The 23026-nt window shown below is 49.3% G+C and overlaps 1 long non-coding RNA gene across 1 annotated transcript; it reads right to left on the bottom strand.

Moving 5' to 3' along the window:
* Positions 670-2793, bottom strand: LOC102166871. Its single transcript, XR_306105.3, has 2 exons — positions 2344-2793; positions 670-907 (listed from the first exon to the last, which is right to left on the bottom strand). It is a non-coding gene; the product is annotated as an uncharacterized LOC102166871 (long non-coding RNA).

Below are 23026 nucleotides of genomic sequence, written 5' to 3'. Positions count from 1 at the left end.
ACCGCAGTCTCCTGGCTGGACCAGCCTCCTGGGCTTGGCCTCTTGGAGATAACGCCCCCTTTCTCAAGCCAAACTCCAGGCAGCAGGATCTGTCTCCCTGACTCACTCCTGTCCCTCAGCACCTGGAATAGCACCAGGCAGAGGAGTTACCCCTCAGCGTTTGTGGAATGAACGAATCCACAGCTGAAACACGGCCTGGGCTGTAGAAGAGTTCTCCTCTTGTTCCAAAACAGGTGCTGGTGGGAAAGTGACTGCTGGGGCTCATCTTTGCAGTTGCATTTAGGGGAGGCCTTGGGCTGGAGATAACCAGAGTCATTGTTCCTCCCCACTTTTCCCTGTAATTGAGTCATCACTGAGGACCCGCTACCCTTAGAGACAAGAGGAAGCCAAATGTTGCAGGGCTTCTTCAGAATAGGGGTGTTGGGGGAGGACTGTATGAAAAAGGGCATAGGAAGGCTGGCACCGTCTGGGTGGGGGAGGGGCCCTTTGGAGGCCAGCATGCAAGTGTTTGCCCGCGCACCACCCATCCGTAGCCTAACCTGCACAGGGGGACAGGCTTTTCCCACCTAGAAAGAGACTAATCTTGCTCTTTCCTTTGCAGGATGTGCTGAATCAAAATTTAATTGCTAAGGTTCTAGAAATCTTCAGGAAAAAAACACGAACATGTCATTTAAATTTTAAATTCTCAAATGTCATTTTTAGTTTCCATTTTTTATAAGTGGAGAAGAGCCGATTCCGAAGGCTTCCAGGGAGGGAGAAAGGGAAATAGTCCCGGATCTTTAGTTGAGAACAGGCCTGGGTCTTCTCTTTCCTGCTTTGTGTGCTGCCGGGTCCTCCCACTTCGGCCCAGCAAGAGGGCTCGGAGAAGCTGGGTGTCTGCTTTCCCTAGGCTCATCGTGCATTTTTCCTAGGGGAAAATGGACTCTCACTCTGGAAAGCATAAAACCGTGTTTGTTCAGTGTTCCTTAGACAAGGCTCCCTGCGCCGGGCGGAGCGAACCCAGCGCAGCCGCGCGTTGTGTAACCCGCCTGGGAATCACGTTGCGCTGATGAGCTCCCCAGGCTTTTCATGCAATAATAAGCTTGATCTTTTTATTCAACTACAAGGAACAGCCACAGCCGGCTCCAGGTCACGTGTCCCGGTCACGTGGTGCTGAGACACAGAAACCGCCTGGCAATCATTAACAACTGCTTACTGCCGGGGAGCAAAATGCAGGTTTTAAAGACAAGAACGCTATTTTTATAAACAACCAGGACGGCAGTAGAAGGTATACGGGGCGGGGGGGGCGCGTCTTCCTCTGGCTCAGTGCTTTCCAAGGAAAGGAAAGGAGCCAGCAAACACTCCCTGGTTTTGCTCTGCTTCAAGGACTTGACAAACCGGCCCAGCGCAGCCCCCTTCTCCGGCGGAGCGGCGGCTGCTGCGGCGGGGCCTCGGGCAGCGGGAGGCGCAGGCGGCCTGGGTGCCGGCCGGCGCTTGGGAGGAGGAGGACAGCGTTTTGCAAGGAGCACAGAGCCGGTTTTCTCTTCCCAAGCAGATCCGCGCTTCTGGGGGATGGAGCTGGGGAGGGGCGAGGGGCGGGGAAAGGCCCGGGAAACGTGGGCGCTTCTGGATTTTCATTAAAAGGAAAACCAGCGTCCAGAATGCGGCTCCTTTAAATCTTCCTGTGGCGAGAACTGAAACTGCAAGGACTCTGCCCACCTGAATGTTTCCTTGTTCAGTCGTTTGAATTTAGAAAGAAGTTCTTTCACTTTCTGGGACTTGTATAGTGTTACTTTGTGCTTTCAGAAACTGTGATTATCAGGCTGGGGTTGTTTGATTTTAGTGTACAAGCGACAGTAGTGGGAGTGAGTAAAGAGCTTAGGCTCTTGGCTGTGGAGGGAAAGGATAGCTCAATGCAGCTAAAAGGCCCAAGCAGAAACTGACAGCCCACCCCCCAACCTACATGTGTTTTATTTCACATTATACATAGAGTACTTTCCAAAACACTGCAGTAGGGCCTCAGCCTTAGAAGAAAATCCTCTGGCGTAATCTGGAGCCTTATATTCATGTTTTATTCATCACTTTTCAGAAAGAACCAATACACAACGAATCTCCAATTTTCTAGGTTCACTGTATCACCAAAATATAATTATTTCAGGAAACTTAGTTATGGAGTTTAGATGTCTCCCTCTTTACTTTCCCATGCTGCTGTCCTCCAAAAGATCAAAGTACCTAACCTAGCCAGATGGAGCCAGGTTTTGTAGGGCCTGAAGCTTTTACAATTTGGGAGGCCCTTTTGAACAGAATAGAAAATTATAGAGAAAATTAGGTTAAAAAGTAGCACAAAATTCAGAAAAAACTTACTTCTCATTACTGGCTTGACACACGTCTGAAATCCCTCTAAATCTGCATTTGGGGTGCATCTTCTTTGACGGTCTCATATTCTGGAAGGGCGTAAATGTCTTGACCACTTAATCAGTTTTACGTGTGCCTATGATTGTACCAGTTTGGCGACTGAACAATTTTCTGCAGCCTAGCTGCTGACTAGTCTCTTCTGGTGCCGTTTGGAATCTTGTTTCTCCTCCCCGCCCACACTGCTTCTGGTGCCAGGCCCTGCAGGACACACTCACATTGTGACATGACCTCTGGATCTGAGCCTTGCCGTCTCCCTGCCGGGTGAGTGGGCACAGCGGGCCGTAGGAATATTCCTGGAAACCTTCCCTACTCCAGAACCGCCTTCAGTAACTTAACTATAAATATAACCTGTAAATTTATAAATCTATCTTAAGCCAAAGTAAAGGTATCTTTAGCTCAGATTCCTCTTTGCCAGACCCAGAATGTCCATGGCCACTCCAAAGTAACCCAGAAGGAGGAGGAATATGGCCAAAGAGAATTCAGGGTAGAAAGAGGCAGCGATCTTAAGCAATTAAGGTCATAGTATCTTTGCACTGCCAAGTTTACAAAAGCAAATAACCGTGAATGTGTGGCTGGGGCTCCTGCCTGGGCCTCCAAGGGAGAGGCCTGAAGTTTCATTTTCCTAGGCTCCCTGCTAAATCTGCTTCTGGGTACGTAGTAACTGTATCTCGAGTCATTTTCTGGGTCCCATATTCAGAAATGCTTGTTGGAGGCAAGCTGACTTATCTGGACGTCTCTCTTGGAATGGTTTGTCAGGGTAAGTTCCGTTTAATAAAAAGCCTCTGTTGGGCTCTGACTCAGTCCCTCGCACAGTCCCTTCTCCCAGCCACACTCTGGGAAAACCAGTCTCCCTTCCGTGTGGGAGGCGGTGGGGAGGGCAGCCCAGGGACGTGCTCTGCGCCCAGCTACCCCGCGTGCTTTGTCCATGCATCACTCTCTCGCTCCTCAGGGGCGCCCAGTGATGTGGCCAGTAGTCCTGCTCCCATACGAGAGGCCCAGGGAGCTCAGAGAGATTGTTTCCTGGCCGTGGTCACGTGGCCAGAGCAGTTTAAGGCTGGAACCCAAAACCAGGTCTGTCTGACTTCTCAGGCTGCTTCCTTCCTGACAGAACTCTGACCTTAAACTTCTCGCCAAGGGAATGTCACACAGGTCTTGTTTTAGTTCCTGGAGTGGAGCTGGCTGTGTTTGCAGGGGTCGGGTTTGAGCCCCCTTACCTGCCCGCTTCCTGCAGAACCCCTTAGGGAGCAGCCCCAGGCCTCCTGACCAGCCTCAGAGGCCCCCCCTCTCCTGGCCCCTGCCTGCCAGAACCCCTGAGACCTTAGCCATGCCACACCTCGCTCTCCCCTAGAGTGCCCTAAGACAGGCCGCCACAGTCACCTTAGCTAGTCAGGACAGTATTTTGAATTTGAAAACTCTTGCCAGCATACTGTTCATGGGAAGCTGTCACAGCTAGCCCTAAATGCACTCATTAGCTGCAGGGAAGGAGCCCGCAGGTGAGTGGCAGAGAGAGAGCTGCCCTCTGACCCGGCTTCCTGACCTCGTGGCAGTGATCCTTCATCTCACCTGCCCCTCTGGGACACTGCTGCTCCTGTAGCTTTTCAACCTCAGCAACACCTTTGTCATCGTGGGCTGGTCTGGGTGGGGAGTCGGGAGCCCCGTGTGCTGTAGGATGATTACTCGCCAACTGGCTGCTCCCCAGGACTACCCACCCAGCAAAAGACACCCCAGTTGTGACAAAAATATCTTCTGGCATTGCCCAGGGTCCCCTGGGGGCCGTATGGCCCCTGGTAGAGAGCCACTTCCTGAGCCCTGGCAGTGGACAGGCGCGCCGGGCTTCCAGTAGTGTGGATTCCCAAGGCGTGGGGTCAGCGGCGCGGGGAGACCAGCCCTGTGCGGGTGTTGTGAGGCTGATGCGGGGAGACCAGCCCTGAGAGGGGTGTTGTGAGGTTGACACGGGGCTCACAGGCCAGCCCTCTTGGATGAGTGTTGTGAGGAAAAGGATCGTGCCTTTGGTTAGAGAAGCACGCGCGTTCCTCCACAGAGTTAACCTGAGCCCGAGGTGGTTACCTGAAATGTTAACTTGGTAGTTAGGGGTTCTGTAGTCAGAGACCCAGTCTGAATCTCTGTGTCGCCCCTAATTAGCCATGTGACTTTGGACAAGTTCCTTTCCTGGTCAGGACCCTGGTTCCCTTGTTATCATCTGGGAATGGGAACGTCTCCATTGTGGCGTTGTTCTCAGAGTTCGTTGTGGCCATGCCTGTGCCTGACACATAGGAAGGGCCTCAGCAGTGTAACCCGTAGAACTCTTTTTTGAATCAGTCTTTGATTGTTTTTAAACATTGGGTAGATCAGTAGATTTCTGCCCAAAATCTTCCGCACCATTGTGTCAGCCTCCTGCTATGTTGATTCTGGAAACAGCATACCAAGCATCCATCGGCTCTAGAATCTCCTCTCGTGCATCACGGGAGGCGCAGACGCCCTCTCCATGGTTACCACAAAGCCATTCTCTCGAGAGAGCGCTGCTCATCACCGGTGACCAGGGTCAGGGGCTTGGCCCCCAGCCCTGTGGTCTACACTGTGCTTGTTCTGCTCGTGCTGAACCTGAGGCATCTTACAAACGTTTTAAACCCCGTATCATGTCCATGAAGTGTTTACTAATATGAATTACAAACAAGAAGTAATTTAAGACAGTGGAAACCAGTGAAAAATCCATGCATGTTGGCCTCGCGTGTGAACCGAGCCACTTGATGCTAGGAAAGGTTCGAGAGGGCGCGGTTCCTGTGTAATGGGTGAAGCTCCGCAGTCCACAGGCATCAGGAGCGACAGGACAGATGACAGGCAGAGACAAAGGATTCGAAGTGTCCTGGCCAGGAGGCTCCACACGGCAGCCTAGCAGCCCCCTTCTGGGGGACGCCGGGAGTTTGTCCGAAGACCTGGAGGCCGGAGTGAGGAAATGTTGGCCCCAAGCCGTGGACACGTCCTCCGTCCACGGCCCCTCTCGGTTTGCCTGACCCAGAGCGCTTTGGGGTGGTGGGTGTGGAGCTGCTGAGGGGATTGTCCCCGCACAGGCAGGCAGTATCTCCCTCAGCGCATCTCCATGTAGAAAACACGGATTTGCTGGGGAAGTAGGCCTGAGAGAACACACACCGGCCCAGGGGAGGAGCCCAGGCCTGGCTTTGAAGAGAATCTCTGGGCTGCAAACGTAAACCCCTCCCAGGCGACCTGGAGGCTGACGGTGTGCTTAAGAAAGGCTTTCAGGACTTGACCTGCTTTTATGTGGAGGAGCTTCTGAACATGAACAGTCTTGCTACCGCCTGGCAGCTGCTTAGGTATTTCCCTGCAAATGGGACATATAAGCTCATATTTGTCAACATGAAGATGGTTTTAAAAATTCTGAGGGTAAAAGCAGGTGGCCCAGGTCCAGCCTACAGTCTCATTCTGTAATCTTTTGGACACAGTGAAAGAGTGGCTTCCGTGGAGGTTTGAGCTCCACACAACTGGAGCCGAGAGCAGCGTAGAAGAGCACAGGAAGGCGGCTTCCATCCCCGAGGCTATTTGCTTCCCCTTCCTCTTCCTTTTTCTGGTCCAGCAAAGCCCAAGGCCTTGGAATGATAGCCAGACCCATTGGCTAATGTAGAAAAAAAGGCTAAAGGAGCAGCCGGGTGGCCCGGGCACCAGCTCAGACGGTCCGTGGGGGTTGAGCTCTGGGGTCATCTATGAGTCCATGGCGTTACTGAGTAAACCTTAGCCGCTGGCTGTGACAGGTCAGCTTAGGGTGTAAGATGACATTTTCACATAGTAGGTACTTTAAACAACTTTTATTTTGCAGTGATCTTAGACTTGTATGAAAAGTGCAAATAGCAGAGGGTTTTCCTATATTCTTCACCCAGCTTCCCCTAATGTTTACATCTTAGATAATCATATTATGGTTATCAAAACCAAGACATTGGCTTTGGTGTAATACTATTAACTAGACTGCATCTTTATGTGGGGTTCATCCGTTTTTCCACCAATGCCCCTTTTCTGTGAAAGGAGCCAATGCAAGATGCCACGTTCCATTTAGATGTTATTTCTGCTTAGTTCCTCCCAGTCGGTGATAGTTCCTCAGTCTTTACCTCCTCATGTTCATGATTTTGTCACTATTGAAAGAATATGAATTTGTTATTTTGTAGACTGTTCCTGCAGTCTGTTGATTTCTCATGGTGGGTTTTTAGCAAGGATGTGACAAGAGGGGCTCTGTTCTTCTCAGTGTATCAGGTCAAGGGATTTGGGCTGTTGGTCATTCTTTTCTTTTTTTCTTTTTGTCTTTTTTTGTCTTTTTTTGCCATTTTTTTGGGCCGCTCCTGCGGCATATGGAGGTTCCCAGGCTAGGGGTCGAATCGGAGCTGTAGCTGCCAGTCTATGCCAGAGCCACAGCAACTCGGGATCCAAGCCGCGTCTTCGGCCTACACCACAGCTCACGGCAACACCGGATCCTTAACCCACTGAGCGAGGCCAGGGATCGAACCCGCAACCTCATGGTTCCTAGTCGGATTTGTTAACCACTGAGCCACGATGGGAACTCCCTGTTGCTCATTCTTATTCCTGGTGGTGTGTGCCTTCCTCACTTGGCCTAAGACACTGGGTAAAGTTACTATTTTTCCTTTTTTGTAGTTAATATATATCTTGGGCAATACTGTTGTATTACGCAAATATCGAGTTTCTCCTCAAGCTTTTGCCCACTGACAGTAGCATTTGTTGGTGACTCTTGCCTGCAGCAATTATTACTATGATGTTCTAATGGTGCTTTTGTATTTTCCTCATTTCATCTCCATTTGTTAATTGGAATTCTGTAAGGAAGAGCTGCCTTTTCTCCCCCATGTATGTATGTATGTATGTATGTTAGTACTGACCCATGGGTATTTATTTTATCCTATTGGCTCTAATGTAATTACTTATTTATATTGTACCTTGAATTGTTCAGCTTTGGCCACTGGGGACACTTTCATGCTGGTTCCTATGTTATTTCAGTCTTGTGTCTCCATCCTCTTCTGTGTGTATGTGTGTGTGTGTGTTTTTCAGGCCATACTCACGGCATATGGTTTCCAGTCTAGGAGTTGATTCTGAGCTATAGCTGCTGGCCTATGCCATAGCCACATCCAGCCAAGTCTGAGACCTACACCACAGTACACGACAATGCCGGATCCCACTGAGCAAGGCCAGGGATTGAACCCACGTCCTCATGGATGCCAGTTGGGTTTGTTAGTCACTGAGCCATGACGGGAACTCCTCCATCCTTTTTTGAATACTTTCTTATTTTCTGATCCCACAAGACACTCCAGTCTCATTTTATGTTTCCCCTTTCTCAGCTGGATCAACGACTTCTTCAAGGATCCCTGGTTCCCTTTAATGGATCAAGGTATTTAGAGACCACCATCTAGGCACTAGGTCTGCTCACAGTTGTTGGGGTGTCATTGCTTATAAGTCTTATCAGAAGATGGGACTGAGAAATATATGTATGTCTAATAACACATTATACACATACATTTATTTGCTTATTTATCTATCCATCTGTATACATACTTAAATCTCGTGAGTTCATACTGTTACCTCTGATTCTAACCCAATACCACAGGATTCATTCTGACTTTCCCCCTTTCCTTATTTTTTTTTATCAAAAATTTTTTTAAAAAATTATAGTTGATTTACAATGTTGTGCCAATTTGTACAGCAAAGTGACCCAGTTATACATATATACGTTCTTTTTCTCGTATTTCCTCAGTCATGGTCTATCCCTAGCATTTGGATATAGTTCTCTGGGTTATGCAGTAGGACCTCATTGCTTATCCATTCTAATTATAATTCCTTTCCTTATTTTTAACTTCTTTCTCTGACAGTGGGAAACCTGGCTCTCATGAACTATGCTGTATTTATTGTGCTGTTCAACGCCAGCATGCACATAAATTAATTTGAGAATTCCTAGGCCATCCTCTCTAAGAAACAAATTTACTGACCACAGAAGGTGTTTGGGGCGTTCTTTTTGTCTCAAACCCTACAGTATCCTGTTAAGTACTGTTTTCAAAGCTCCAAAGTACTTTTCTTCACCCTTTCAGTGTAGTTATGGTATTCATTGGTCATGGTTGTTATGGCTTATATTTTTGAGGGTGTTCCTTCCACATCCTGTTTTTTTTTTTTTAATTTACCCATAGCAAATTTCACTTTTTGTGGTGCATAGTTCTGTGGGTTTTGACAGATGCATAGTGTTGTATCTCCACCACCACAGTTACAGTACAGAATAGTTCTATCACAAAAATGCCCTCATGCCTCCCCTTTCTGTCAACCCTTCCCTGTACCTTGTCCCCTAGCAATCATTGATCTGTTTTCTGTCCCTGCCTATCATGTGGCCTTTTCCAGAATGTTAAATAAATGGAACCATAGTATAGTCTTTTGGACTTGGCTTATTTCATTTAGCAAAATGCATGAGTCATCCTTTCTATTACATGAATAAATAATTTGTTCCTTTTTATTGCTGAATAATAGTCCATGTTTTTGGTACTCCAGGCTCTTGCTGCCGTGACTGTCATACCATCTTGAGTCAAAGCTGGATATTTTAGAGGTTTGTTGTTGGTTTGGTGGTACTTTGGATTCTGGTCTTTTTTTCTCAATCTGCCTGTTTACTTTTCAGATTCCTCAAACAGCTGCTGTGTCATTCTGTCCAGGTTTTATAAAGGCAGTCCAAGGGAGAGTCTGGGTGGAGGGTCTGTTGGCCGTCTTACCTACAACTGGACCCTCCGTCCATTGTCTTTTTGCTTTTAAAAGTCTGATGTCAATGTGTTTCCTGATTCTTGTATTAGACCTGTTTTAGCTTTATGCAAACCTGTAGGATCTTTTTCGGTCCCAGTGGTCCCCAGTGTTTAGAAATTTCCAGATGATGTTCCTTGGTCTATTTTCATCCATTGTGTTCGGTGCTTGGTGCACCCTTTCATTCTGGAATCTTATGCACTTCTGTTCTGGGGAATCCTCTTCAATAGTTTTGTTGATGCTTTCCTCTTTTCCATTTCTCTTTTTTTTTTCTTTGCTTTTTTTTTTTTTTTTGCTTTTTAGGGCCTCACTCATGGCATATGGAGGTTCCCAGGCTAGGGCCGACCTAGCCACAGCAACACAGGATCTAGGCCACTTCTGTGACCTGCACTACAGCTCACAGCAACGCTGGATCCTTAACCCACTGAGTGAGGCCAGGGATTGAACTCGCATCCTCATGGATACTAATTGGATTCACTGCACCTTGATGGGAACTCCCTCTCTTTTCTTTCTGAGACTGTTTCCCTTTTCTATTTTTCTTTCCTCTCTTTCTGAGACTTTTATTTAATGTCGTACCTACTGGACTCATTCTCTGTTTTTTCTTTATCTTACATTTTCTGTCTGTCTTTTTGCTGTCGTTTCTGGGATATTTCCCATCAACTTTATTTTCAGCCTCTTTAATCTGTCATCTGTGTTTCATGTTTTTAATTTCCTCAGCTCTTTTTGCTTTTTGCTGCATGTTTGTTTGTTTCTTTCTTTCTTTTAAACACTACTCTATTCCTTTTGCATACATCTGCTGTCATCTTTGAGGATATTAATTATTTTGGGGAAAGTTTTCTTCTCTCTGCATTAACTCCCAGTTGCTTTTTTCTTTTTCTTTCTTTCTGTCTGTCTGTCTGTCTGTCTGTCTTTTTTTGTTTTGTTAGGGCTGAACCCATGGCACACGGAGGTCCCCAGGCTAGGGGTCTAATTGGACCTGTAGCCACTGGCCTATACCAGAGCCACAGCAACACCAGATCAGAGCCGCATCTGCGACCTACACCACAGCTCGAGGCAAGTCAGGATCCTAACCCACTGAGCAAGGCCAGGGATTGAACCTGTGACCTCATGGTTCCTAGTCAGATTGGTTTTCACTGCACCACGACTTGACGGGAACTCCTCTTTTGTTTGTTTTGTATTTGTCTTCATGATAGAATTGATAACCAAAGTACTTACTGGAAGCTCTGAGCTCCAAGAATTATTTTTTTGTTAAGTGTGAGTTTCCTTGTAGGGTGAGCTGGCTGGGTGAACCATTTGTTGAGCATTCCCTGATTTCAGTGTCTTTGGATCATTTCCCTTGGGTTGGTCAGATACTCCATAGCAGAATTTTCACCTCCTGCCTAGAGGCTTAAGATCTGGCCACTTGTGTTCTGGAAGCTAAGCAGGGGAAGAGGGCGGGGGGGTCTCAGCATTCAGCATTCATTGTGTGTACAGTCATTTTTTCCCTTGGTTTTGATATATTGCTTTCACCTTTCCAGTCCACACACTCCTGTTTTGCACTTAAAAGAGTTAACTCTCTAGTCTCTGGGCGGGTGGGGGGAACTCCGTCTCCCCGTGGCAGGAGCAGGGGATGCAATCCAGAAATCTGTGTCTCGGCTTCTCACCCAGCCCTTTTTGTGTCTCCAGAAGCACCTGGTGTGGTTGGTTCCTGAGCTTTGCTCAGGTTCCAGAGTGTGAAGTGCGTCCCCCCTTACCTTTATCGCTGCCACCTCCAGGCCTGTCCCTCAGCCTGTCATCACTCACTCATCCGCTTCCTAGCTCTGTGACGTTGCTGTCGTTGTCTCCTCTCCTGTCCTGCCTGTCCGGTGGATGTGTCTTTAAAACAGCTCTTTACTATGGTCTTCGTGTATCTGGGGAGGGAGCGAGTTAGATGTGTATATTCACTCTTACATCTGAAAGTGGAAGTCTAGAATGTATTTTTTTTTTTTTTTATCTTTTGTCTTTTTAGGGCCGTACCCATGACCTATGGAAGTTCCCAGGCTAGGGGTCGAATCGGAGCTGTTGCTGCCAGCCTACGCCACAGCCACAGCAATGCAGGATCCAAGCCGCGTCTGCAGCCTATACCACAGCTCACGGCAACGCCGGATCTTTAACCCACTGAGTGAGGCCAGGGATCGAACCTGAAACCTCATGGTTCCTAGTTGGATTCGTTTCTGCTGCACCATGCCAGGAACTCCCTTGGATGTATTTTTTTTAAATAACAGAAATTATAGCTCTTAGCTAAAATGGGACATCTGGACTTGAGCAGGCCACAGGTAGACGTGGGTCTTACACAGAGCCACCGCACAGCTGGTTATTGCAGAGCCACTTTGGAACCTGGGACCCAGGTTCTGTTTCTTCCATACAGCACAATATTCACCATCTTATACCAAGAAAACCAGGTTCAGGGATAGTCCTTGCCCAGCGACACACAAATCTTAAGCAGCAAAGCTGAAGTCAGACCTAGATTTGTCTAATTTCAAAGCCCATACCCTCTGTACCACCTCTCACATTTTTGGGGAAAAAAAAAAAAAAGGCCTTAAAATATATTTTGGATTTTATTTGAGTGTTATTTGGAGAGCTATCTTTGTATGTCTATTTAAAATGTAAGCGCCTTGATATGAAAAGATAGTGTCTTTTTCTGGCTTTGTTTAGCAGAATACACGAATTTTTATCTTTAAAATGTTACTTGAAGGTCTATATCTGACTCAAGAGTATTGTACCAATGTGAGGCTCCTGGTTTTGACAACATGCTGTTGTTGTCTAAGGTTGTATTGTCAGGGAAGCGGAGTGAAGTGTACATGGGAATTCTCTGTGTTATTTTGCAACTTTATATGAGCCTTTTTTTTTTTTTGGCTACTCCCACAGCATGCAGAAGTTCCCGGGGCAGGGATTGAACTCGTGTCACAGCAGCAACCCAAGCTACAGCAGTGACAATATCAGATCCTTAACCCACTGAGCCACTGGGGAATTCCAAATGAGTCTTAATCTAGTTCAAAATAAAAGTATTTTTAAATTGCAAATTATAAATTGAACTTTGTTAGATCATCTGAACCAAAACACATTTCAGCGTATGGACTAGAGACCTGAGGCCTTTGAAAGGCCCACATGGGGGTCTCACTCGGCAGGTGGCTGGTGGATGAGCATCCCGCTTCACATCACTCCTGGTCTCCCCACCTGCTGAACTCAGGCTTGAATTTCCGACCCTTGGCATCAGTAGAAAGGGGGGCTCACAAATGCAGCAGCTGCCAGCTTGGCCTCACAGCCAGGAAGGAGCTCTGCCTGGAAACTCGGCCACTTATTTTGGTCATCAAGTCATGGTTTCACCTTGGGACTCGGGGTGTCTATGCAGGTGTCGGGCACCAACAGGCTTCAGACCAAACCTGACAAAACCTCCTGTGGGTCCACCCAAGTAGTGGGGGTAAGATACGACCTGAGATAAAGAGAGGGCTACTCTGCGATCCCATCTCTTCCTGTTCCTCTTGGACATGTTGGAAAGACCGGCTCCCAGGCCTGCCTCCCACCGCACCGCCTCCCTGTGTATCTCCTGTCTGTGTGGGGTTTCAGGGACTCAGGTATCGCCTTTGGTCGTTTAGTAGAATTACTAATTCAAGAAAAGCTGTCTGTGAATCATGCAGTTCACACAACCAGAATATCCTAAAAGAAATTAGCCTGTGTCTGAATGAACTGTGTGGAAAGTGCTGGAATGCAGCTGGAAAACATGGTTTGTCATGGGCTGAATTCGCTCTTTTCCCCTGTTCATATGTTGAAGCCCTAACGCTCAGGCCCTCGGAACGTGACTGTATTGGGAGGTGGGGTTTTAGAGAGGGGGTTAAATTACAGTGAGGCCACTAAGGTGGGCGGTAATCACATATGAGTCATGAGAAAAGATGACGAAGACACAGACAGGCCCTTGCACAGAGGGAGGAGCGCGTGCGGACGCAGGGGAAGGTGGCCGTCCGCAGACCGAGGAGCGAGGCCTCTGAGGAACCAACCCTGCCCACACCTTGAACTTGGACTTCTAGCCTCCAGAGTCTAAGCCAATACATTGCTGTCGTTTAAGCCTCCCAGACCAGTGAATGGTTAAATCATAGCTACACTGATTTTAGCTAACCCATTCACAAAGGCTGTGGGGCACCTCTTTTTAAAAATTACCGTGTAAATTGAGTGTACTTTTTTCTTTTTTTTTTTTTTTGTCTTTTGTCTTTTGTCTTTTTGTTGTTGTTGTTGTCGCTATTTCCCAGGCTAGGGGTTGAATCGGAGCTGTAGCCACTGGCCTACGCCAGAGCCACAGCAACGCAGGATCTGAGCCGCATCTGCAACCTACACCACAGCTCTCGGCAACGCCGGATCGTTAACCCACTGAGCAAGGGCAGGGACCGAACCCGCAACGTCATGGTTCTTAGTCGGATTCGTTAACCACTGCGCCACGACGGGAACTCCTACTTTTTTTCTTTTCAACACTTTCATTGAGAGATAACTAGCATACAGTAATCTGTACATATTGTAAATGTGCAATGTGATCAATTTTGACGTGTATCTACACTCAAGAAACCATCGCCGTGAGCAAGATAATGAGTTTATCTGTTGCCTTCAAGTTTCTTTGAGCTCCTTTCTGATAATCTGTCCCTCCCTCCTCGTCCTGTTATTTCCAGGCCACTACTGAAACTGTTCTTTGTCACTGTAGGTTAATTTGCTGTTTCTAGAGTTTTATAGAAATAGAATCATGTAGTATGCCTCCCTTTAGTCTCACTTCTCCCACTTTGTGTGATTATTGGGAAATTGATCCAGGTTGTTCGTATGTCAGGAGTTCATTCCTTTTCTGGCTAAGTAGTCTTCTTTGGGATGGACAAACCACAGTTAATCCATTTACTTGTCAAGGCTTGTTTATAGTTTTTTCCTAATGAAAAATGTTTCTCTATATTAATAGAAATAATATAAGGTGATAAAGTACCACATTGTCTTTACTTACTGTCTTACCCGTGCTACGTAATTTTAAAAATGAGAGAATAATTATAATAGTTTTCCGCTGATAAAGTTCCCTGCTGTTTTCTTTTAAAGGTTTAATTGCTTAATATTGTAGTCTCTTAGAATGGGAGTTTCAAGAGCATTATTTTCATTTTAGTTGATTTTTTTTTTTTTTTTTTTTTGCTTTTTAGGGCCATACCCACTGCACATGGAGGTTCCCAGGCTAGGAACCTCCAATCAGAGCTACAGCTGCTGGACTTCACCACAGCCACGGCAATGCCAGATCCGAGCTCATCCGTGACCTACAGCACAGCTCACAGCAACGCCACATCCTTAACCCATTGAGCAAGGCCAGGGATCCAACCCACAACCTCATGGTTCCTAATCCAGTTTGTTTCTGCTGTGCCACAACAGGAACTCCATTTTAGGTGATTCTTGACTATACTGTATTATTATCTTTAACCATAATGGTTTTGTCTCCTCTTTCCATCTGGTTTAATCTACTTTTTTGTTTACAATTTTTTGAGATTCTGAATAGAGGTGCTGTAAACTTTTATGCACAAGTCTTTGTATGGATACATTCTTTTCTTTCTTCTGAGAAGGTACGTAGAAGTGGCATGGAAGTGTGTTTAACTTTTAAAACCTGCCAGGCTTTCCCAAAGTGACCGTATCACTTTGCTGTAGCGCCTGCGGTGTGCGGGAGCTCCAGTTCCTCTCCATCTTTGCCAGTGCTTGGTATAGTTGGTCGTTTTGATTTTAGCCATCCCAGTCGGTAAGTAGTGGTATAGCACTGTGATGTTAATTTGCACTTCCCTAGTAGTGTTGAGCATCCGTGCCATCCATATATCTTCTTTTAAATGATGTGTCTACTCAGATCTTTTGCCTGTTTTTTAATTGGGTTGTTTGCTTTCTTATTGAATTTTTTTTTTCCCAAACCCACAGCATATGGAAGTTCCTGGGCTAGGGATTGAATCCGAGCCACGGCTGCGATGGATTGCTACAGCTGTGGCAACATCAGATCCTTTAACCCACTGTGCTAGGCCAGGGGTGGAACCTGTGCCTTTGCAGGAACTTGATCCTCTGTGGTCTGATTCTTAACCCATTGCACCACAGTGGGAACTCCATGTTTATGTTCATTTTAAACCCTCATCTGTTAAGGTTATCTCTGTATGGGTTTTAGGATACGTAAATAGAATATGTATAAAATTTCGAACTAAGCATAACTACCAAGGGTACGTGTTCAGAAAATTTTGAGGATATGCAACAGAAATCGTTGGGAAATTACACTTCTTGACTGGGTGAAGTGCCCTTTTTTGTTCTCCCAAACATCCTGCTGTTTTGTCATAATGGATTGCTCTCCCCATGGACAGCATGAGGACAGGGCTGCGTATCAGTCAGGGTTCAGTTGCAGACAACAGGTTCCACTCCAGTTAGTTTTAGCCAAGGTGGCTTTATTCTAGGCCATGGCTTGTAGCTTGGGTTCTGCAGCTTTAGCATGTATCATGGTTACCAAAGTCTCGATAAAGTCAAGTTACTGGGCCACACAGTGTTTCTAATACCGTGGGTCTGGGGTGGGCTCCGAGTGTTTGCATTTGTTGCAAGTTCTGAGGTGCCGCTGATACTGCTGGTCCAGTGACCCCCTCCTTTGAGATCCCCTGGGCTACAGAATGGCTGCGGAAGGAGGTGCCAACCGGTCTGGGCCTGGTAGGTGCTGCACCTCTGCTCCACTGCTAGCCCCAAACCACACTCCCTCTGCTGCTGAACCAGGAAGCTGTGCTGGTGCCGCCTGGTGCCCACGAGATTAGAGACTGACTAGACATTAGCGCCTTCATCACTCCTGCTGGGGAAGGTCCAGAGGCCCCACCCTCCCCCCAGCTTCTGCTTGGCCTCGTGGTGGGCACTTAACATTCTCACACTGCATCCTGTGCCCGGAGCAGGGAGTATGCCTGGAATAAGTTGCTATTGTTCTTACGATTGGGCAGGGAGTTTGGAAAATGGAGTCTTTAGCTTTATGGACTTTAGTGCATAGGGAGTCTTGATAGAGGAGGCTGGAGTGGTTTTGAGTGGAGCAAGAGCAGCATCTGCTATGGATGGTGTTTTTCTTTTTTCTTTCTTTCTTTCCTTTTTTTTTTTTTTTTGTCTCTTTGCCATTTCTTGGGCTGCTCCCTCGGCATATGGAGGTTCCCAGGCTAGGGGTCTAATCGGAGCTGTAGCCATCGGCCTACGCCAGAGCCACAGCAACTCGGGATCCGAGCTGCGTCTGCAACCTACACCACAGCTCACGGCAACGCCGGATCGTTAACCCACTGAGCAAGGGCAGAGATCGAACCCGCAACCTCATGGTTCCTAGTTGGATTTGTTAACCCTGAGCCACGACCGGAACTCCCTGGATGGTGTTTTTCATCTGGGGCCAGGGCCTGAACCCCAGGACTTGGCGCAGAGCAGGCTCTCAGTGAGCAATGGTTCCCTTCTCCCCTCTCCCTCCCTCTCAGCCAGCCTCAGTCTTGCTGCTGCAGTGTGCTGCCTTGTCCTGGCTGTGGGTTGCCCTGCTGGTGAAGTTGGCCTGACTCATGGCTGGGAACTTCTCTCTGCCTTTTCCAGTGATGCGGGGGGGCTCTTTGAACGGGCTCACTCTACGTGGAGGAGCAGCAGTTTTGTAGTAACAAGTCCGCCTGAGGCTGTTCCCATCTAGGAGCTCATCCCACTGGGCTCATGGGGGCTGTACGTCACTGTGTCTTTGCCTGGAGCCATCTCTCCCCCAGCCCATCCCTCCCCATCGTCATCCCCAGAGCCTGAAACCCAGGTGAGCCACCTCTGTCTTGAGTGTCTCTGAGACCGAGCCCACTCCTGGAAAGCAGACCTGGTGCCCTGCCACGGAGGAGTCGCAGAGGGGTTTGGAGCGAACCCTCCCTCCCAGGGGCTTGCAGGTCTTACAGTTGTTTCCAGGGTCCCTCCGGGCAGTTGCCTCTTCACTTGTTTAGGTCGGGGTATTTTTTTGGCATCTGCTAAGGCTTGCTTCATCTCCTGAGCGTGAGCTGGAGGTGCAGGTCATGGGGAAGGACAGGCATGACCAGGCATTCGGCAGTGCTTCCTCTAGGCATGAGTGCCAGCCTCTTCCTTTAAGGCCACACTGCAGTGTCTGCCACAGTCGTTGCTGACCGTGACATAAGGAAACTGTTCTAAGATGCTGGCGTGCTCACTGGGTCAGGAGCCAAGCTGTGAACAGAGAGGCGGCATGACACAACAGGAGGAGCCCGGGGCTTGGAGAGAAAAAGTCTCCGGCCCAGATCTTTTCTCTTTAGTGATGGCGTGACTCTGGACACGTTTTTAACCTTTCCTTCCCTAGTTTCTTCACCTGTAAAAAGAAGAAAACTCTGCTTTAGAGACTTCCGGGGATTTAGTATGAAGTGCTTGATACATATGTCAGATGGCCGTGATCATTAATATTTATGTGAAGACTCCCGAAGGTGGTCTCAGACCGTACGGCTCATTTGCTGTGTTCACAAACCTGTGTGCTCATCCCAGTAAATTCGTGGTGTGATTGGGATGGAAGCTCAATTTGTAAACTTTACTCATTTGCCATCGCGAGTCCTGTCTTGAATAAGGCAAGGTATAAAAATTATTTTTTAGGTTTTACATCTATTTAGTACATGAGCCTTTCCCATGTCAGGTGCTGGTGGGCCAGACACGAAAGGCACAGGGCCTGCCCTCGAGGGTCTCACAGTGAAGAGGGAGACGATGACACACACATCCGATCGCGCGACAGTGAGATATGTGGGTCACAGGGAGGCACGGTCGGTGCTGGGAGCCCAGAAGAGGGGCAGCTGGTCCTGCAGGGCTTTGCACACCACGCTTAGGTGTTGGGACTCTATTTTGTGGGTGATGAGGAGCCTGGCAGGAAGGAGATCTGGTTGAGCTTGCATTTGGGGCCCTCACTGCTGCGTCTGGCTGGAGGGGTGGGGAAGGCAGGACTGCAGCACAGAGACCACCAGTCCGGGGACAGCGGTGGATTCTAGGCCCATGGGAGCTATGCTCGACAGGACCAGGTGCCCTCCTTCGTGCAGGGGTGAAGTCGAGAGGCAAGGGTACTGGTGACTTCTGGCTCATGTGACTGGGTGGGTGGTCGTGCTTGCATCCACACTTCCTTTGAACCCAACAAGCAAAAATCATGAGGTATTCTTAGTAACTCTCATTACCTGTGGGCTACTTTTGGAACCAGAGTTTATTTAATTGTCCCATCTTTTCTTAGGAACTCCTATCCCATAACTAGCAGGGATTGTGAATGAGAGCAGGATAAGGCTGGGGTCTTTGCCTTTTTTCTCGCCTGGTAGGAAGCCCTTCAGGTCCTGTTCTTTTTTTTTTTGTCTTTTTTGTTGTTGTTGTTGCTATTTCTTGGGCCTCACCCGCGGCATATGGAGGTTCCCAGGCCAGGGGTCGAATCGGATCTGTAGCCACCGGCCTACGCCAGAGCCACAGCAACGCGGGATCTGAGCCGCGTCTGCAACCTACACCACAGCTCACGGCAACGCCGGATCGTTAACCCACTGAGCAAAGCCAGGGATCGAACCCGCAACCTCATGGTTCCTAGTTGGATTCGTTAACCACTGCGCCACGACGGGAACTCCCAGGTCCTGTTCTTGCTGTTGACTCGCCCAGCCTTCTAGAGAGCAGAGGGGTGAGGGGCGGCGTGGCCGAGGGCAGTTCTGTGTGAGGCCCGGACAGCTCTGGCTCGGCTGCCAGGTGCCAGCCCCATAGGTTGTGCAATATTGAATGCTTTCATTGTATGGGAGAAATGCAGCGAGGAGAGGGAACTGTGTTGTTGAGATATTGCTCAACTGACCGGCTTAAGGAACAGGAACAGTCCTGGCCAGTGCGTTTAAGGAAAAGAATGAAAACAAAAACGATCAAGTTGTACTTTTCTCAGATTTGGGTCAACTTGGAGGGCAACTGTTTCCTAAGTTTCAAAGAGAATTTTTCTTCCAATTAATGAATGTGGAGTTTAACTACAAAGAACCCGGGTAAACTAAATATCTGCTGTCCTGGATTTCAACAGGTGAGGGAATCCATGTCAGAAGGAGGTGCTGACTGGATCCAGAACTGATGATTCAAGTATCTTTTGTATTGCTGAGCCTGAGATTTTAAGCTGCAGAGCATGTGTGCTTATTGTTGGTGTGTATGTGTGTATTTATCTCACGCCAAAGACTGAAGTCACAGAGACGCCCCAGTTTGCAGGTGTAGTGACTGGCGTACTGTGGATTGCTGCCGTGTGGTGATTTTCTTTAAACACATCTTTCAGGTGTAATGTTCTCTTCTTGAAAGCAAGCAACATCTAATAGTGGGTCCTTGAGTGTATCCTTAAGCCTCTCGAAACTCAGATACCTTCACTGCATTTTAGAAGTAACACCCTTACAGCTTTGTCTCTGTGACTGGTGATACCTGCAGAGGCGGGATCCAAGAGTGTCAAGGAAGTAACCATCCCTGGATGCAGACCCATCGGGGCCTCAGGGCCGAGCCTCCAGATCCACCCCAAGTGTGCAGGGGGGCCGAGGGATGTTTCTAGCTGACTCCTGCCGCGTGTCTAGTTAGCCGTGCCCTCCCTCGCACAGCAGCCTGGGTGAAGGAGTGTCGCCAGGCTCCCGGGTGCCTGGACCACCACAGCTGCTGGGGGAAAGTTGTTTGCTCACTCCGTTAAAGACAGGAGGTGAAATGGGACAACAATTGAAAGATGACTCGTAATTCGTAACCAACTGGCTGTGCTTGACAAGCCTGATATATTTATAATCTTTCAAAGCCAAACAAACAGGGCCCTGTGCCTCGTTAATCATCCAGCTGCAGCGCTCCTGTTGATCATGCTGTTTGTCACCGCAAACCCTGAACTTGCCAATTTCTCCTTCCCGAGTTCTCCCTTGGACTAGAAGGGCTACTGCTTTAGCCGCTCTCAGTCACAGCAACCAGTGTCTTTCACGTGGCTGGTCCCTGGGGGCCATAATTGCAGAAGTGCAACCTGGCAGTTAGCTCGTGGCCCCAGAAACTGCCAGGGCCCCCACGTGCTTCCTGCCAGATGACCTTGGGCAGCTGGAGGCACGGGCGCCCCCACCTGCAGCCGCTGTCTGTGTGCACACAGCTCTCTGGTGGGCCGGGCATCGTGGAGGTGCCTGCTGAAAACATCCAGTCCAAACTCGGCTCCCTGAGCCCTTGCTGTGCCAGCCTATCATTCTCCTGTTCTTGGAGTGGCTTGGTCGGGTGTTAGTTGGCTAGGGCGCTTGTTTGCTTTGCTTCCTAAAAACAACAGTGTTTTAGTATGAGCCATTTCCTACTTCTGAATTAGCTTAGCGCATGTTTGCTGCTAAAGAGATAAGCCATATCTGTACGAGGATGCAGAACGTCTTATTCTGTCTCACCCTTGGGAATGGAGGCCTGGCTTCATGGTGAGGGGATCTGGGCCGGGCAGCACCTTTGCAGCTGAGGATGTGGGTGCTGGAGGAGTTCAGCCCTGGCTCAGCACTCCCTTTCCTCCTCCGGAAAATGAGGTGGTAGTGAGCAGTGATAAGCTACATCAGTGATGGTAGCTGGTACTGGGGTGGCCCTCGCAGCACCCCAGGCGCTGATCTTCATGAGCTCGTTGGCTCCTCAGAGCCGTCCTAGGACAGTACCCACATTTTACAGGTGAGGCACAGAAAGGCACAGGGAGTGACCTGCCCAAGATCACACAGCCACTACTAAGTGCCAGACCTGGGCTCTGAACCAGGCTTGTCTGTACAGCCTGTGTTCTCACCCATGACATTAAATTGCCCTTTGTAAGACGCTTGGTGAGGCTGTGTGCTTGGTGAATACCCAGTAAATATCAGAAAGGGGGAACGGAGCAGATTCCCATGCCCGAAGCCGTGTTTCTCGTCTTTGGTGCTAGTCGTAGAGGCCTGGGTGGCCCTTTGAAGGCCTGATAGTACTGTCTGCTTCGCGGAGGGTTGGTTCCTTCTCTGAGGCCACAAGGAGGCTGGGCATCCAGAAGTCTGGTGGGGTGTCAAGCCAGCGGTCATTGTGGGATGGTAAGATGCCAATGGGTTGCTCCTGAATCGGGCCAGTGGAGGGCACCTCAGGCCGTGGGGGAAAGTGGGTGGGGGTCGCATGGGAGCCCGGCTGGGCAGGGAGGACGCTTGTCCTGTGTGTGTGTGTCTAGGGAGGTGACAGAACGCCTTAGGTGGCTTCCAGTCCTGGGAAACAGAGCTTGGCGGGGTGCTGGCAGGTGTCTCTCGTAGATTCACACGTGGAGACTGAGACGATAATCAGGGCTGAGTGGGAGAAGGCCAAAGGCACCATCTTCTCCCCCAGGGCTCCGTTTAGGGACTAGGGGAGATGTCTTCATGGTAAAGAGTCGCCCGGTACAGATTTGGGGGTGGCCATGGCTCTGGTGCTGCCTCAGGGAAGGATGGAGACGCCAGTGCTTCTGGGCTGCGGTTTGCTTTACATTTTCATCCTCCTTGAAATTCTGCTCTCTGGCTGCCCTAGGGCCGGCAATTCCCAGATAATAGAGAATATAGTCCCTGTCCTCCAGGAGCTCACGTTCATTGGAAGAGACACATGTAAGCAGACAAGAAAAGCTGATAGGGCAGCCTGCGGGCAGCACTGGGCATCACGGGAAGAGTGTGTCACCACAGGGGGTCAGAGGTGGCTGGTGACATCTGTCGAGTGTTAGCCTTCAAGGCAGACGGAGGCGGCAGCATCATCAGATTGATTTAACAGGGAGGGAAATGAGGAACAGTTTGTCTTGACGGGACTTAAAGTATTAGGCAAGGTGAGGGCGGGGTGCGGTGCGGAGTCGGGCTTGTGTGCTCTGTGAAGGAGCCTGGGCTTCATCGGCTGTCCAGCAACGACGGGGTCGTTGGCCACGTGAGTCGGGCTAGAAATAGATCCCTCTGACAACGCTATGGAGGATGGAATTGGTGGGGGGAAGGGCTGAGCCGGGGAGACCTGTTACAGTAAATCCAGATGGGGTGATGAGGGCTTGAGCCAGGCTGTGACCAGAGGAGAGCCAGGTAAATAAAATGGACAGGTCTTCCTTCCTGCTTGACCAGTTTGGGGGGAAGGGTCGGGAGGACTGAGAATTCAGTGGTGGCTCCCAGTTTGTGCTTGGACAGCCAGGTGGATGGTGGTCCTACCCACTGAGTTTGAAGCTGTGGGAGAGGAGCTGGCTTGGAACAGGAGATGATGAGGTCAGTATTAAATATGTTGAGTTGGAGGTTCCTGGTGGGGATTTGGGTAGAAGGTCCCGGAGGTGGTTCTGGAAGCCTCCGCTGACATCATCAGGATCTGGCAGACTGTTATCAGCTTAGAGGAGAGCTGGGCTCAGTTGGGAGCAGACAGGGGACTCTGTCAGGGCCGGCAGCGTGAGGCTGGGGTGGCATCATCTCTGGGCATCTTCTGCTGAGCCGTTTGGGGCCCTGGTGCAGCCAGGCTCCTGTGGGCAGAGATGCTGCGGTCTTTGCTGGCTTTGCAGGAGGATGGGGCCCAGCAGGCCTCTTTCAGGGCTTGGGCTGTTGTGTTGCAGTGCTTGTTCTATCTCAGGGCAGGGCAGAAGTGTGGGCGTGGGGAGGAGACGTGAGTCATGGCCCACGTCGGCCTAAGGGACTGTTTAAAGTGGGAACATTTAGACCATTGGTGAAACGCCATCGGAGGCCCTCATCACCGAGGCCTCGGCAGAGGTTCTCAGGCAGGCGAAGGGGTGGAAATTGCCTGTGAGGGCCTTGCCCGCTGTGCCTGCCCTCCTGCTCCCCGGGCCGCAGCGTCCCACAAGCTAGAGCCTTGAGACGGGCCTGGAGAGAGCTGTCCTCAGGGAGGTGGCAGGACAGGTCCATGTGGGAAGAGCTCT

The sequence above is a fragment of the Sus scrofa genome, chromosome 11 (assembly GCF_000003025.6).
Source record: "Sus scrofa isolate TJ Tabasco breed Duroc chromosome 11, Sscrofa11.1, whole genome shotgun sequence".
In the NCBI taxonomy this organism is placed as follows: Eukaryota; Metazoa; Chordata; class Mammalia; order Artiodactyla; family Suidae; genus Sus; species Sus scrofa.
Note: the sequence above shows the minus strand (reverse complement) of the source record. Positions and strands in the feature narration are given on the sequence as shown.